This window comes from Brienomyrus brachyistius, chromosome 1, assembly GCF_023856365.1.
Source record: "Brienomyrus brachyistius isolate T26 chromosome 1, BBRACH_0.4, whole genome shotgun sequence".
Classification (NCBI taxonomy): Eukaryota; Metazoa; Chordata; class Actinopteri; order Osteoglossiformes; family Mormyridae; genus Brienomyrus; species Brienomyrus brachyistius.
In genome coordinates this window covers 15,218,544-15,234,830 of record NC_064533.1, presented here as the reverse complement: position 1 = coordinate 15,234,830, position 16,287 = coordinate 15,218,544, and the positions used below count along the sequence as shown (strand labels likewise).

The 16,287-nt window shown below is 42.2% G+C and overlaps 1 long non-coding RNA gene and 1 pseudogene across 1 annotated transcript; both read left to right on the top strand.

The window, feature by feature from the left end:
- Positions 1-929: 929 nt before the first annotated feature.
- On the top strand, positions 930-992 carry LOC125706167 (U6 spliceosomal RNA; annotated as a pseudogene).
- A 3,762-nt stretch (positions 993-4,754) lies between these two features.
- LOC125744941 (uncharacterized) lies at positions 4,755-15,474 on the top strand. Its single transcript, XR_007398528.1, has 3 exons — positions 4,755-4,802; positions 14,305-14,435; positions 15,166-15,474. It is a non-coding gene; the product is annotated as an uncharacterized LOC125744941 (long non-coding RNA).
- The last annotated feature ends 813 nt before the right edge of the window (positions 15,475-16,287 follow it).

The following is a 16,287-nucleotide window of genomic DNA, read 5'->3' as shown; positions in this document are numbered from 1 at the left end:
TCCGAACCATAGGCATAGCATCCCACAGGGGTGCCACTAGAGATTATGGGCCCGTGACCCAGATCAGTCCCGTTATGCTGCAAATTTTTTTGAGATGCTGTCACTCAGGGGCCCTTGGAATCACCTTAAATCCCCTCCCACCTTTAAATTGCCCCCTGGTGTCCGAATCCACTACACAAGCCACTTGAAGATTCACAAGCTATCCAGCCCAGGACTGGGAATTTGACTCTTATCTTAAAGGGACATGGTGAGACTCAGGTTCCAGTCGACTGCTGTAAAGGGAAAATGGTGCAGACTTTGGACTGAGCATTTTTATTTATTATTAATATTATATTTTAAAGTGCAACGGCTTTCCCGCTTGCTCTGCACCTTAGTAGACACCCACTGAGAGGTGCCATCCTTGACTGTGCCGATTTCAGTTCACTGCGTGATTGCAATTGGTGGCCGGGATGAGTGCAGCATTCATGGCTGGAATTGGCAATCAAGGAAACGGACCTGTGATGACGATCTTGGCGTCAGTAACTTCTGTCCCAGGATTGCGTAGAAGGCATTCTCCCATCTTAAGCATTTTTGCATTGTGTTTGCTATGTCTGCCTGCAGAGATACTCTGTAATAATATATACTTGGTGTGGGACATGGTCCTGGATGGTGGATGAGATGTAACGGTGCAGCAAAGTCTCTCCATATGAAGGTGGTGTATATGAGGAGCGGTTTAGGCACTCGGTAATGGGAGCGGCCTGGCCCAGGCTATGTATAGCATTGCTGTGTCGTGTTTGTCAGTCATCTGGTGCCATGTGCCACCTTCAGTAACATGCATCCCTGGTGCACACGGCTGACATGTATGGAAACAGAGCACATTTAGAACACGGGTCTGGGGCTGAGCTCAGGATAGGCTGCTCATGCTGATCGTATCATAGTTTTCTGTAGTAATGCTATAGCAGCATATATAACAAAATTGGAATGATACAGAGAAGATTAGCATGGCCCATGCAGGGCCAATCTTGTTGTTTAGCCAATCGGCCGACACTGTTTTGAAACAATTCCTTGAAACACTTCTTCCCCTGGGAGGGCGGGCCTTCTCCACACCAGTCAATCGCAAAGGGCCAGTCTCGTGGCTCGGCCAATCGGTCGAGACCATTCTGAAACATTTAGTAGCCATCAGCCAATGGGGAAACATTTGTTTCACTTCAAGCCGAAGATCGACAGGCAGGAGGCACAAGGAAGACGTGCTAATTTGCAAAGCTTTCCATGGGCTGAGCCTTGCTGGTTGACCCTGCGCTGGGACCGGCAAAGCTTACTCTCACCTGTATATGTGTCTCATGGAGATCAAGATGGGATGCAAAGAATAGTGTTGCAATGTACCTATACTTGTGCAAATGGTAAATTAAGGCTCATTATTATTAACAAATTGCACATGAACCTTTTGGGTATTTACCTTAAAATAACATAAAAGCATAGGTATAAATGCTGAATGTGTTAAACAGCAGGTTGGAGTTGTTGATATTGTAGGCAAATTGGTTGAAATACATCTCTGTATGTGCAAGACCATCAGTGGATTCAGTATTCAACCTCCAGTATGTAGTAAGCCTGACCCTCCTGCCCTCAGAAACTCATCCTGAATAGTGTCCATGTCCAGTTCATGTGTAGGCTGGTCTTCACACCACAAATTGCTTCCCTGAAATGAATGTAACTGTAATTCTATTATACCTGAAGTAGCAGCGTTTTAAAGTGGGGGAGAGTTTAGGATGATTCCAAGGGCCTGTGAGCGACACAAGCCCTAAAAGCTCTATTATACTCTGAAATATAACTGGATTGCTCTGGGCTGGGGGCCAAACGTGAGAAATTTCCATAGGGCCAAAAATCTTTAGCAGCGCCTATGACCTGTATGGCAAATGCAGTCTTCCATCTACATTACGGCCCAATCCTGAAAAATATTGCTTGGATAGAACGCTGGATCTGCTGGAAGATTGTAAAGTAATATTTAGTTCTGCTCTTACTTCATGTTAAATAGCGCCCCCTATGGACCTTTAAGACCATTGCATCCATCTATATCTATTTTATTGTTGCTAATCTAGTGCAGGATCACAGCGACTCACCTGAAAATCCTCCCTCAGGGAAGCACAGTTTATTACATCTATAATATGCGCCTTGATGTCAAGGGAAATGCAAAGATGAGGTAAGTCGGCTTTCGAACACTGATGTTTTCACAGTCTGTGAACAACCTGTGATCCCCTCTGTCTTATGTTCGAATCCCGCCTCCTCTGTTTCTGTAGATTTTGTAGATTGTTCCCTTGTGTTTCACTTGTATCAGTTCTCTAGCACTTGTGTTTTTCATTTGTATTCGGTTTTGGTTTTTGCCCTTGATTGTGTTTTTTGCCTGTCAGTTCTCCCCATTGTTAGATTCTGTTTCTCGTTTGAGTTTCTTGTTTTAGTTTATTAGATTCACCTGTTCCCTGCCCCTGTGTGTTTTCCTGATTGCTCGTTGTCCTGCACCCTCCCCAGTTGTCTGTCTCACTCCTGCTTGTCATTACCCCGTTCGGTTTTTTGTATTTAACTTCCCGTTTCAATCCCTAGTGGTTCACTGTTTGTATTAGTTGGATGTTGGTTGTCTTGACCCTTTTGTAAATTTAGTCTTTGGGTATCCCCTTTTGTTTTTGACCTCTCGTGGTCCTTTTGCTTTTTGTAGTGTTCTTAGTGTTTTCTAATTGTTAATAAACCCCTGTCTGGTGAGCTGCAAGTTGGTCGCCCACCTTTTCTGCCTGAATCGAGCCACGTACCTGCTCCACAACTGCCTGGATCCATGACACTGTCAGTGTGTCAGCTTAGTCATTTTTTCTTAAAGTCACCCCAGTGTTTGCAGCAACCACCCAGTGTAATCAAGCATTTGTTGGCTTGACCACTGGTAACTAATTAAGTTGACTGTTGATTAAGTTTAACTAATATACAGAATGGATAGTGCGCCCTGGGGAGATGTTTGGGAACTGAAGTGATGTTCTTCTAGCCTCCCAACAGGATAACAGGATATCAGAAAGTTTTTGGAGAAGAAGGAATTAAATTTTTTGTTACATTACTGTTCATTTTCATGTATTATAATCTAAAACTGTGTTATTTTCTGACAGTTGTGTGTGTGTGTGTGTGTAGCTTCTGTCCAATGACATCAGAAGATATGAGAAACACACAGGCTACAGGCTGGACGATTTCCGTCTGTGTCCTTTATCAGATCATCAGCCTCCTACACTGTGGTTTCCATAGTTGCCTGATGGCACTGATAGGTTACCATTCAAAATTTAGATTTACCTTTTGACCAAATGCAGACTTTCACCAGGGGACCTCTGACGTGAACAGAAGGTGTGACTCAAGGTGGGCTCCCTTCATATTGGTGTGCAGCATTGTTCTTGATTCATTAGCTACTACTGCACTTTTAGAAAAGTAGAATGAAGTCTCTGCAGCTCCTAGCCTGTGATGCTAGACCTGGTTCTGCAACACAGTACTAGTCTTTACCTGCATGACGACAGGGAGTCTGATGCTTTGCATTTCCAAAGATATGAGCCTGATTAAAAGTGTTTTGTACTGATGTATGTCAAACCTGCCATTGTGTGTGTGTGTGTGTTTGTGTATGTGTGTGTGTGTGTGAGAGCGAGAGAGAGACTCATAACCTACCCCTAATAAGGCACCCGGACAATGTACACCGTGTAACTTTAATGTCATGTATTTTTATAGGTATTTATTAATAATTGCACTGTGTCCATCCACCGGCACTGATTTTAAGCAAAACAGCTAGGTTATTGAACGTGCACACACAGACATTGAAATATATTACAAACACTGAAAGATAATACAGGCAGAAAACTGCATATAAAGCTAACTTTACCGGTGTGTTGGACTTAAGGTTTAAACTCAAACCCATTGTCAGGATCTGTACCATCCGACGGCACCCTCTGTGACCTGTCCCCATTTGGCCAGCAGGTATTGCTGGCCATTCTGCCTACCTCTCTGTTCCTAGTCTTCCCTAATATGTCTTCCCTGTTCCACAGACCACTGCACAGGGGTTGTGGGTTTGAGGCTGGCATATTCCTGTCTTGCATGTTCTGGATTTTGTTTGACTTTTGTTCCCCAGTGTTTGTAGTTTTGGGCTTTGGCTTCCCTGTTGTTTTCTGTCAGTTCTCCCATCCACGGTCCACCCTCCCTGTGTTAGAATTTGGTTTTTCGTGCTTCTTGTATTTATAATCAGTCACACCTTGGTTTTCCAGATTTCTTTACGGGCGAATGTTAATGAACATCTCAGCATTAAAATTGTGTGTGCACTTCACGTTCAACAGTCCAGCTGTCTTGCTTAAATTCACTGGTGAAGAATGGACACAGCGAAAATTAATAAATACGTATAAAAACACATAATATTAAAGTTATATGGTGTGCATTGCCCCCTTGTAGTTCAATGCTTAAAGTACACTTCACTGGACGTGTCTGAATAGTTTAGGTTTATACTTATTAGTCCATTAATTCTATCTTTTGTACTTTAAACGGACACAATACAGTTATTAATCGAAAAGTATTGCGAGGGAACGCAAAACTGTTTCTAAAAATATTTTGCCACCCTGACGTCTTAGGCGGGGCTGCATTGTAAGTAAGTCAAACGTAACATTGTTTCTTCAAATTCATATTATCGGCTATGTTTAGGACCCGGGAGAAGGGGTTGCACTACAGCTGCATTTCAATTGGTTACCGAAATGCGTAGCGCTTAGTATTCGGGTACCGGTTGCAGCGGCGGGACTTTTGAAGAGAAGTGCAAAAGGACAACGAAGGTATATGTTGACACAACTTTTTAGCCAAAGCGGGAAATTTCTGAAGCTTTACAAACCTTCATAATGTGAAAAAGAAAACTATATTTTTAAGTATCCAATGCAGTAACATTATACTGAACCCATTTGTCCAACAGTATGAGCTTCTGGTGTTACTTCTAATAATATACTTTGAAAAATAACCCAAATTTTACCGAAATAACTTGAACCATTATAATCATAATTATATATGTACAAGACTGAAAGGATTACACTTTTAAGTGGTGAGTTTTACCTCCCGCCTCTTTCACTGAATTTAAAATCGCGTCTCGCGCGCTCTAGTTTGCGGCGCGTTTTTTCGTTGGTGGTAAGATTGAGTTTGGCCCAACTGTGTTTCTTTGTCATTGTAAATTAAAAAAAAAACAAAACGTACATTTTACATCCATATTTATCTAAATTAACCCACTGTAAAATAAGTGTACTGTGTTTAGCTTGTACTTATTTAGGGGGCTGAGCCCCCATTTTCAAATTCTAGATTTGCCCCTGGCCCCCGTTACAAAATGTCACCATTGGTCCATTCACTTCCCAATTTTACGTATTCAAGGACACCTGTCAAGTGCTGGCAGAATCTGCTACAATATCCATATCCGACAGCCCTGCCTGTACGTTTCACTAAACTTCATACCTTTTAACAAAAAGATTTTGGAGTATGCATGCAGTGCATGAATGTCAATAGAATAAACTTAGAATGCACCCACTGTATTATATATATATATATATATATATATATATATATATATAATAATTTAGCATAAAACGGGGTAGCGCTATAGCCTTGCATCTTCAGACATGCGAGGTTTGAATCCCCAGCTCTCTGTGTGCAGTTTGTTCATGATCTCTGACGTGCTCCATGCAGATACTGGTGCTTTGACTTTGTGCTTTCTGTTCAGGCTGTCCCCTTTTTAGTTCACTGTGTCTCGCGATAGGCTCACAGTGGTCCTCTATAGGATGGTGGATGAATTGTTGGAAAGCCTGAATGCTTCCAATTAAAGCACTGTGATCCATAATAAATGGTTGCAATTAATATGGAACCTGTCGCTGAAACAGTTTTATAGGCAATATAACACAGATGTCATGATCATGTGTAAAATGTTATTTTAATTATCAATGATCATTTAAGTAATAAAAATCTGCACCGTTCACAGCTGAGATCTGCTCATTTAATCCATTTTAATCCAGGTACTACGTTATCATATCCATGCAGTTGCTTCAAAAAACCACTAGGTGGAACTTTGGTCCATATTTTCGCACCTGATTTGGATGTGTTGCCTGTTTCGCTAGGCACTGCGTCATTACAGGGTTAGAGGCCACCTTGTGCGAGTATTCACTGTTTCTACAGTCAGATTAACATAAAGACACCTTTATGACACAGCACACAAGATAACATGTTTACAGCGTCTTTATTTGTTCCCGAGTCACTGGCTGGATGGTTTCTGCAGGTGAACACTTGTTATCCGCAGGGCTGCAGTTCCCTTCATTTATTTCATCCTCATCTGCATTTTCTTCTTTCATATTTGTTCTTGCTAGAGCAGTGAACAATACTTTACATATTCTAAACAGCAGGTGTCTCCATTGGCCAGGTGTCCGTCCATTAACCCACCTGACTGTGTCTTCTTCTTAGACTTGGGAGGCAGGGGTATTCCTACAGATTTAGGACCCAAACCTAGACACCCCCCCCCTCCCCTTGGAAGGCCAGGAACCCAGAACAGGCAGCCAGGGCACACCCTAGATAGAAGGCCGGTCTTTCGCAGGGCATGCACACTTACACGCATGCACTATACTACCGTTTAGAGATGCTTATAAGATTAATTCAAGAGCCAATTTTCCAAAACTCACTCGGATGCGTTATCGAGAATTTCTGTGAATTTTGGATATTTTAACAAAATATATTTGTTGGATTGCGTGAAGACTTGCTGAGTTTTGCATCCCAATACTGTGTCAATACTGTGTCATCTCAAAAACAAGAAGAAATGGACTGAGTCGGTTTTGGAAATTTTCTCGTCATGTTTGGATTGCGAGAAGAGAGCAGAGTACCCAGGGAAAGCTAAGTGCCGTAGGGGGAACATGCAACTTTCACGCATTCCCATGCTGTCAGCATGGCCCAATCTATAAGCCTGCTTTTTACTTGCATTTCTCTTATCTTCTGGGAACTATTGAAAGAGCCAAATCTATCTCACAATACCATTACAACAACTTTAATGCACATTGCAGCTGGACTTCATACTCTTTACCAATGTGAAAATCTTTAGACACTCCTAACAAATAAAATTATTGGATGGATACTGTAAGCTGTGTAGGCAAGTGGTAGTTCTGAGGCTTGGTGCCAGCAATCGGAAGGTCACTGGTTTTAATCCTGTGAATGCCAGGAGTGATCCTACTCTGTTGGGCCTTTGAGCAAGGCCCTTAACCTGCAATTGCCTTGTCCTGGGTATGATGTTAATCTACATCCAGCTCTGCAAGGAGGTCCTCCAAGTTACAGGGAAATTTGGGGGTTGGTGACAGGATTGGCTGAGGTATCACCTGCCACATGGCTGCACTCAGGTTCTCGTCCCTGAGGTGGTATGTTGTGTAGTGGGTGCAGCAATGTGCTGTCAGTGTATGCTCCTTACCTACCACTGTAAGCTGCATTTTATGTTTCCCTCTACTGGGGCTAGTGGCATTTTTATCTATACATGACTACCATGTCTTTGATGGATGCCCTGATGCTGTGACATATGTGTTAAATCTTAAGAACTTATTTGAAAACCATTCTTAGGAGAGTCAAAGGCTTGAGGAAACACGATTAGGGAAAAAAATAGCAGTTAGCTTTTCACTCAGTGGCTGAAACAGGTCGGTGAGTCATGCAAAATTCCAATGAGTCAAAAACATGACATTAGCCAGCAATGGGGAAAAGTGCTGTTGAACGTTACTGGTTTCTTGGTGAAGGTGAGATGAATGACCATTGGAAGAATTCAGCCATCGTCTTGGTGATAATGCAGATTTATGTTGGACTTATTTCCGTCACTGGAAAATCATACCACAGAAGCATTCCAAACGGAGCTGGCAGTTACAGTTTATTGTTCCTCTTCCCCTCAATGTCACTTAAAATGGTTGTCTGCTTTTTGCAATTCTCTGTCTATAAAACAAAAATGAGGCCATTAATAGTATTTTGTTTGGGTTTTTTGCTTTTTGGCATAAATTATTTTGTTTCTGTACGGCAGCCTACTTTATCGTTAAATGTCTGATGATAATTATAGCCATTAAACATTGATAACCAACTGAAATTCATTGCATGCAGTGAGTGAGTAATCTGTTGAAGCCTGACATCATCTTACACTTGCCCTGTTACCATGATAATGTATACAAACACTTGTCATGCTGGTGAATTGCTTCAAGGCAAATGGCAAACTATAGCTACGAAAGTTGGGCAATGAGTAAGCAGTGAGGTTTGTGACCTCTTTTCGTTCACACTGATTTTACCTGCACAGACAGACTTACAACATTCTGAACCATAACATCTTCCAGATTAAACATTAAACCTTTTTTTCAGCATTAAATTTCACCAAAGCAAGAGTATCATTATTTTGGAATACAGGAATGAGCATTATGTTGGGAGTTGAAGTCGCGATCACGTCAATGGGAAACCTGTGCCTCTTAAAGGGCGTGGTGGTTTGCGTTTCGCCTGTGGAAATTCAGATGCTTTGTGTTTGCTCAGCATCAGTTACTCTGTCTCCGCCCTTCACCAGGGATTCACCCAAATCATCAGCATTTCCTACTGCGCATTGAAAACCCTCCCCTCTACAAGCCTGGTAGATGGAGGGCGCTGCCGCATCCGAGAGCCGAAAACCCTCAGTTCAGCGTGTTTCACATTTGTTCATTTGTTGCCACAGAAAACTAAGTTTCTCTTTTTTTAATTCTCAAAACTCCAACACCCACACGCTGCCATCCCAACTGTGTGATTAATTTGTGGTGATCAAAGAGCACCAATCAGGAAGTGACATATCTCTGTTGCAGACAGAAATGTCATGTGTCACCCCCCTCCCCCCACACGAGTACCAAGGTGGCCTAGGGTGTAGGTATGGGGCTGAAGAAAAAGGGAAACTGTGAGTCAGCTCTCTGCCACATTTGGGGGTGGGGGCTGCCTGCATCTTACCTCCCAGTATCCTCTTTCGAACCCCCTTTTTGATGATTTTTCATGCACATTGGTGTTGGTGAGATCACATGTGGGTCACATGATGTCCTTTATCCCACTGAGAAAAGGTACGTTTAAAATAGGTCTTTTGAACGTCTTGTCAGACATTGAAAAGATGTCCCCTGAGAAGCCAGAATGAAAGTTCTATTGACGTCTATTTCTGATGGGTCTTACATCTGTCTTGCATGTCCACAGACATCCCACAAAATCTCCTAGACAGATGTTCAAATATCAAACTGCATATTTACATCCAAGAAGGGTTAAGACTCTCCCTGTCGGCCCCTGGAGGATGGGCTCCCCCTTTGAGTCTGGTCCCTCCCAAGGTTTCTTCCTTTTTGGGAGTGTTTCCTTGCTACTGTCGCCTTTGGCTAACTCACTGGGGGGCTTTGGGTGAGGATGCTGTAAAGCGCTTTGAGATGATGTAATGTCGTGATACTGCGCTATACAAAAATAAATTTGTTTGTTTGTTTGTTATAATCAGACCTCCCAATCATGAACCTGATATTAGTTGTGCAGACATTCAGGTGTGGTCCTAGACCAGCGGACACAAAATCATTATATCTACATGTTTGGCAGAGATATCTCATTTTGCTGGGATGTTTGGGTGGTTTGTTCTGTGAAATGGCTATTGGTCTAAACAAGCATGATAGTTAACATTTTACAACCGATAACAACATAAAGGGATCGGCTGGGTCGGGTGAGGGATACCATCGGCCACGAAAATAGCATTGTGATTTTAGTAAATACTTATCACTTGGTAATGCTAGATATCTCCCACTAAACATGTTCCCATCACCACATACACTCTATGGACATAAGTATTGGGATACACCTCTTAATCACTGAACTCAGTGGTATCATTCAGACCTATTGCTAAAAATATAGAATCAAGCATCTAGCAATGCAGTCTGGTTTACAAACATTTATGAAAGAATGATTCATTCTGAGGAGCACAGTGAACTGTGCTGTGTGGTCGTTGGATGGCACCTTTGCCATTCATGTCAATTCATGAAATTTCCCTGCTCGATATTTCATGGTCAACTGTATGTGGTATTGCACAGTGGAAGCATTTAGGAACAAATGAGACTCAAGCATGAAGTGGCAGACCACGTAAAGTAGAAGAGTGGGGTCACCAAGTGCTGAGGTGCATAATGCATGAAAGTCACCAACTCCTTGTTGACTCAATAACTGCAGTATTCCAAACTACCTCTACCATTAACCCCAGCAGAAGAACTGCACCGGAAGCTTCATGGAATGAGCTTCCATGGCCTTGTAGCTGCATGCCAAGCATCAGGACTGGTGTAAAGCACACCTTCATTGGACTCTGGAGCACATGTTCTGTGAACTGAATCAAACTTCTCTATCTGGCAGTCTGATGGAAAAGTTTGGCAGATGCCAGGAGAACATTACCTGCCTGAGTGCATTGTGCTAACGGTAAAGTTTGGTGGAGGGAAATAATGGTATGGGGTTGTTTTTCAGGGGTTGGGCTAGACCCCTTAGTTCTAGTGAAGGGAACTCTTAGTGATTCAGCATGCCAAGACATTTTGGACAATTCTGTGTTTCCAATTTTGTGGGAACAGTTCAGGGAAGATCCTTTTCTGTTCTAACATGACTGTGCCACAGTGCACAAGCAAGGTCCATAAGGACATGGTTGGGTGAGTCTGGCATAGAAGAACTTGACCAGCCCACACAGAGCCCTGACCTCAACCCCATCGAATACCTTTGAGATGAACTTGAACGTAGATCACAAGCCAGGCCTTCACATTCCAACATCAGTGCCTGACCTTACAAATGCTTTCCCAGACGAGTGGCAGCTGTTATAGCTGGAAAAGGGGGGACCAACTCCATATTCATCCGTATGCGTTTAGAATGGGATGTCATAATACTTCTTGTAGGTGTAATGACCAAATGCCCCAAAATATTTGTCCATGTTGTGCATCTTGTTGCTAAAAACAGCTGCAGCTATTTGGAAGTTTTCCTAAGAACCAAACTCCTAAATCGGTTCTTATTTTATTTGAAATGATTTCAGAAGGAATGAATTGAATTCAATTGAAGCTATTGAATAATGAGCCAAGCAGACACTATTAGCAGAGACATTAGGAGGTTCACAAGCCTGCTAAATGCTTATCACAGAGAAACCCCTCACCTACAGCAAACACCTTCCTTTGACACCCACAAGGTGGAAACTTGTGTGCTTTCATTTCTCTGTTGTTCCATGAATAACCATCTTAGTTTAGCACTGCGATCACACAACAAAACATGCGTTCTCTACGTCGCCCCCCACTCTGCGTGGGACTTCCTCCTGCAGTTCAAAGAAACTCAATTATGTTTGCCCATCATTTGTGCATATACACTGGTCGTACTGGTTGCATGGATGGATGGATTGCATGGTTGCATGGATAGTCTTGTTAATAGGCTTAACGTCAACACAAAATATACAAGTACTGTAAGCAGCTGTGAAGGTCAGACTTTTCCTGAGCGCACGCAGAGGAGCCGGTGTTCCCGTTGTTCCCTTGCTCTGCCCTATGCTGGCTACTGAGTACTCGGAACATCTCCTGAAGCAACCATGCCGTGTGGCCTGTGGCTCAGGGACTGATGTCATTGTGCCGTACTAATTCATGCAATATTTCTAAAAAAAAATTAATTATGTAGAAGTTACTCAGTTGTCTTGGTCTCAGATTGACAGTATATAATGGATTGTCCATCCAGTTATGGGTGATTTATTGGTGTATAACTGGATAGAATGTATATATGTACAGTGCTCATAGAAAGTCTTGGGATGCTTGCTTAATTCAATAAAAATATTGTGAAGTTTTTGGTTTTAAAACATCAATACTTTATTTGTTTACAAATATATATCACGTTACAACCACAAACAACCAGTAAAACATTTATTTTATGCAGTAATAAACTGAAACCTGAACAATAGTTCTAAAAGAGCTGAGTTAAAACGTTAATTGACAAGCAATGTTATTGGGTGCTTTTGAATTAGTCACACCTTTGCAATGACATGAAACACCAAACGTTTGTGTTTAGTACCCCTTTGGGAGTCGATGACTTACAGTTGCAAGTAATAGTGAAAAGACTACCAGAACTGAATGACTGACATTTAAAATATTTGTGTGGAAGATCTGTGCAGATTGCATGTCAATGGATTTTTTTGTGAAACTAGTATGTTTGTAAAATTTTTACTGAATTAAGCAAGTGTCACATGACTTTCTGTGAGCACCGTACGAAGCTGCCTGTCTCAGTTCTTTAAGAAGGCTTCTTACATGGAGTCTATGATCAGGTTTTTGGAGACGTCCTCAGGTTATAGATTCAGCCAGCATTCTTGGCTGTTTCGGTATGTGTCTGCCGTGGGCTGATCCTTTAGCCCACTGCATTGCAGGATCTGCTGAGCTCGAATCAGACTGGCGTTTCGACTGTGGTCTGCATAGCGATATTGAAACCTAAGATATCATCTACGCCTTCTTGTTAAGCTTAGAGACAGACAAGAGAGACCTATATGAAGAAGAGCTACATTGCAAAAGGGTAGAAACACTGAAGCGCCGTTAGCCTAATTGGTGACACCAGCAAAAAAAAATGGCGCTGCAACTGTGGGGCGCTCCCAAACACATGTCAGTTCGTCTTTCTCCTTGAACGTGCTTGTTAGCACTCGAAGCTACAAGAGCTGACAAACAGCCGTCATTAATCCTGTAAGCCGCTGGGCTGATCTGTGTGAACTTAAACGTTCTACACGCTCTTGGTTTGTGGTGTGTGACGTGTACGGTCCTTCGCTTGACTGACACTGCCTGTGGTCTGTCGTCCTGCGAAGAGAGCATACTCCTTATTGTAAGTTACAACAGAGATTTACTAGAAATGACAATGGCTGGGGGTTTCTCAGTAGCTTCGCAGCGGATCATTTGCAACAACACCCCTCTCCCAAGCTCAGTGCACTGCTGGCATGCTGCCGATCGCAGCGATAGGAGAGGTATGCTGCAGAAGGTAGCCTAGCAGAGACCCAAGGCCTCAACACAGCTGATACCACACAAAAGCGACTAAGTAAAGGCAGCTTATTGTTGATCCATTGTTTGAGGCTACATTAACTACTAGACATGTTACTTTACTTACACTAACCTACACTTACACTTAACCTTGTTAAGGTGACAAGTTATATTGATTTTTATCTTAAGCAGTGACTACTCTTTTGGAGCCCTTGAAGGATAGATTTAGTAAATATTGTGTGTTTTGTGAAAGTCTGCAAAATTAAAGACTTTCCCATTTGGATTAATTTCACTTTATATTGATTGCTTCGTTTTTTTTTTTCTTCTTTTTTTGCACTCCTTCAGAGGGGCCTGTAGCATTTGCATTTGTAGGATCTTGTCAGTAATGACACGAGTGGCTAACCTTCCCCACCGCGACCTGCTAAGTATCTTCCGTAGCTTTGCTGTAGTCCGTTCTCTGATTTGCTCAGTGTTCAAACATCACGACCAGGAAAACAGCTTGTCATTATGCAGTTTATTGAAGTACAGAGCAATTCCTGTGACTATGCATTTAACAACGTGTTTATTAATACATTGATTCACACATGATAAAATCAAGCTGAGTGACATGGAGGCACATTGGGTGTCACGGCTGCACCACGCTGCTACTCCAAACGTTCTTCAGATGTAGGACAGCTTTCCTTATGATACTGCAATTTCTTCCTGCAGGCCAAAGACAGGAAGTTATGCTCATAGAACTCTGTATGTGAGAGTGTGCATGTGTGCCCTGTGAAACCTGCAGATGCTTAACATCCTAACATACCTTAGCGACTTCCATTATACATTAATAAACATTACATGATAAACATTATTATGGAAGAAAGTGTGCCATTTTTTTCAACCTAAAGATATATAAAGGTATCTATGGTGCATTATAGATGAGATCATAAAGCATTCATAATGCATAATACACATGGCTATAATGCATTATGCCTTTTTAGAAATATTTATAGCCTTGTTTATAATGCTTTCTGAATACATTAATATTCATTGTGAATGTGGTTATAAATGACTAAAAACGCGACCTTTAAGTAAAGTGTTCCTGAAATGTCTCAAAGTATCTTCATAGATATGTTGAGTTGAAGTGTTACCTACTGACACCTACTGTTCAGAAAAAGCCTGGTGTCCTACTTTAGCATCTTATAGGGCTGGCTAGAGTTCAGATCCCCAGATTTTTATCAGCTGCTGCATTTATGTAAAGCATCTGAGCAACATCCACCAATGTGCATAGCCCAGGTTGGGATAACATGTACCTGTCCATTTCCACGTTCAGATTTTGCCAGAACCGGTGGTGAAGAGATGGTGTTGTTGCCCTCTGAGAAAGGTCAAGGTCATGATGGGCGATCAGCTCTGTTTGGCAGGCTCTCCCTCTATCAGAGTTTGCGGTTATCGGGCTTGGCCCATGTGAGTAAGTCAAACTGGTGCAACTGCACTGCATGCTTGCCCAGACGTACCACTGCATGCTACCGCACGCCACCACTGGGCTGGATATAGATGGTCTTCTCATGTACAGCAACATCTGCAGATGCTTCACAATTGCACTGCCCAAATCTGCACTGAAAAGCAAAAAAAAAAAAAATCAGCTAAAGAGTTTTATACTTTAAGCTGAAAGTACAAAGATATCTGGTCAAAACAATTCACTTTGGTTAGGTTCTATACCAATCATAGATTCTGAATTTATTACATCTGCTGTATATATTCAGCAAGATGTTTTTACATATGTTAGTGTTATATGTCTCCCAGGATGTCAGGAGTAGTTCGTCACCTCTAACAGTAAGCCATAAAGACAAGTTTCTCGTAAGACTGACATTTGACTGTAATTTCCTGCGTCTATGGATATTGTCATTGCGGATGATGTTGCATGTTGCCCATATATATCCCTGTTCCCTTTTTGTATGTACTGCTAGGTGACTTCCTATAATTTTTTGGCAGTTGTACCAATGTATTCTCAACGTGTCAACAAGTTTCCGAAAGGCGTATCTTTTGCAGACATTCTTGGATAGTTAGATGTTGCTTATACAGAAAGTAAAATTGTGCTCTGCATGAGTTACTTTGTGATAAGTGTCTGAAAACTAGCTGCAGTAGAAGCTTAATACTTGTCTTTATTAAAACTTTTCTTTCATGTGTTGTCTAGATGGGTACGCTGCGTTTTGTTGCTGATAATAAAGACGCTGCACATTCCATTGACTCAAAAGGTCAAGAAAATTCATGCTGTCGGTTGAGGAGGGTGTCTGCCTCGTATGAAGGTGGTCTACAAAAGCAAAGAAGACCGCAGCATGATGTCCACGACAAAATAAATCAGCACAGCTAATGCTAGCTTGCTCAAAGGAAAATCACAAAACTACAAGGAATCATCACAAAATCCACTAATCTGAAAAATGGTTTAAAGTTTACGGAGGTGTTGTGTGTTTAGTGCCTGTGATCAGAAGGTCATCGGTTCAGATCCCCGGTTTGGCAGAGTGGTATCACTGTAGGACCCTTGAGCAAGACCCTTAAGTGCCACTTGTCCCAAATGTAATGCTTTATGAGAATGTGATTTCTCGTGTTTCTGCCCCCCCCCCCCCCCCCCCCCCATCGGTAAATTATATGGGGAGCTTGGGGGGGGGGGGCAGTGATGTCCCTTATTTCTGCACATTGAAGGTAGAAACCCTACCCTAAGCTTCCAGTTACTCCAGGGACCGTGATTCCCCAAAAATGTTCATTACTTTGGGTAATAGTGTGAGCTAGATAAATTTAATGTACAGAACAGGCCAGTTTTTTAAAGCAAAAAGTACTAAATATGTATTACTGTTGAAACATTAACAGAATCTAATACGTGTGAACAAGGGCAATATGGTGGTTCACGATTCCCTCACACAGTTTTGGGTTTGAATCCCACCTTTGTTCTGAGGGTGTGAATGTGTATGTGCGTGGGGGGGATTGCATGTTCTCACCATGCTTTTTGGGGTTCCTCCCACAGTCCAAAGTGATGCAGTTAGGCTAATTAGATATCCCTCAGCAGGATGCCAGTCTGTTACATGGTCTGTGCTTACGCAGTTCCGTTTACCACATTCTCTGACATCCTCTAAGCTTCTCGATAGCTTGCTGCATCGCTTCTGGTAAGGGACCAGGTGGCAGAGATGCTTTGATAGTGGCACTATAAATCACGAAACTGGAATTCGCATGATTAGTCACCGCTGCCATGGCCACTGTCAACCAAAACAGTATCTGCTGGAAAGAATCCCATAAAATTTCATAAAATCAAGTGTTATGAACA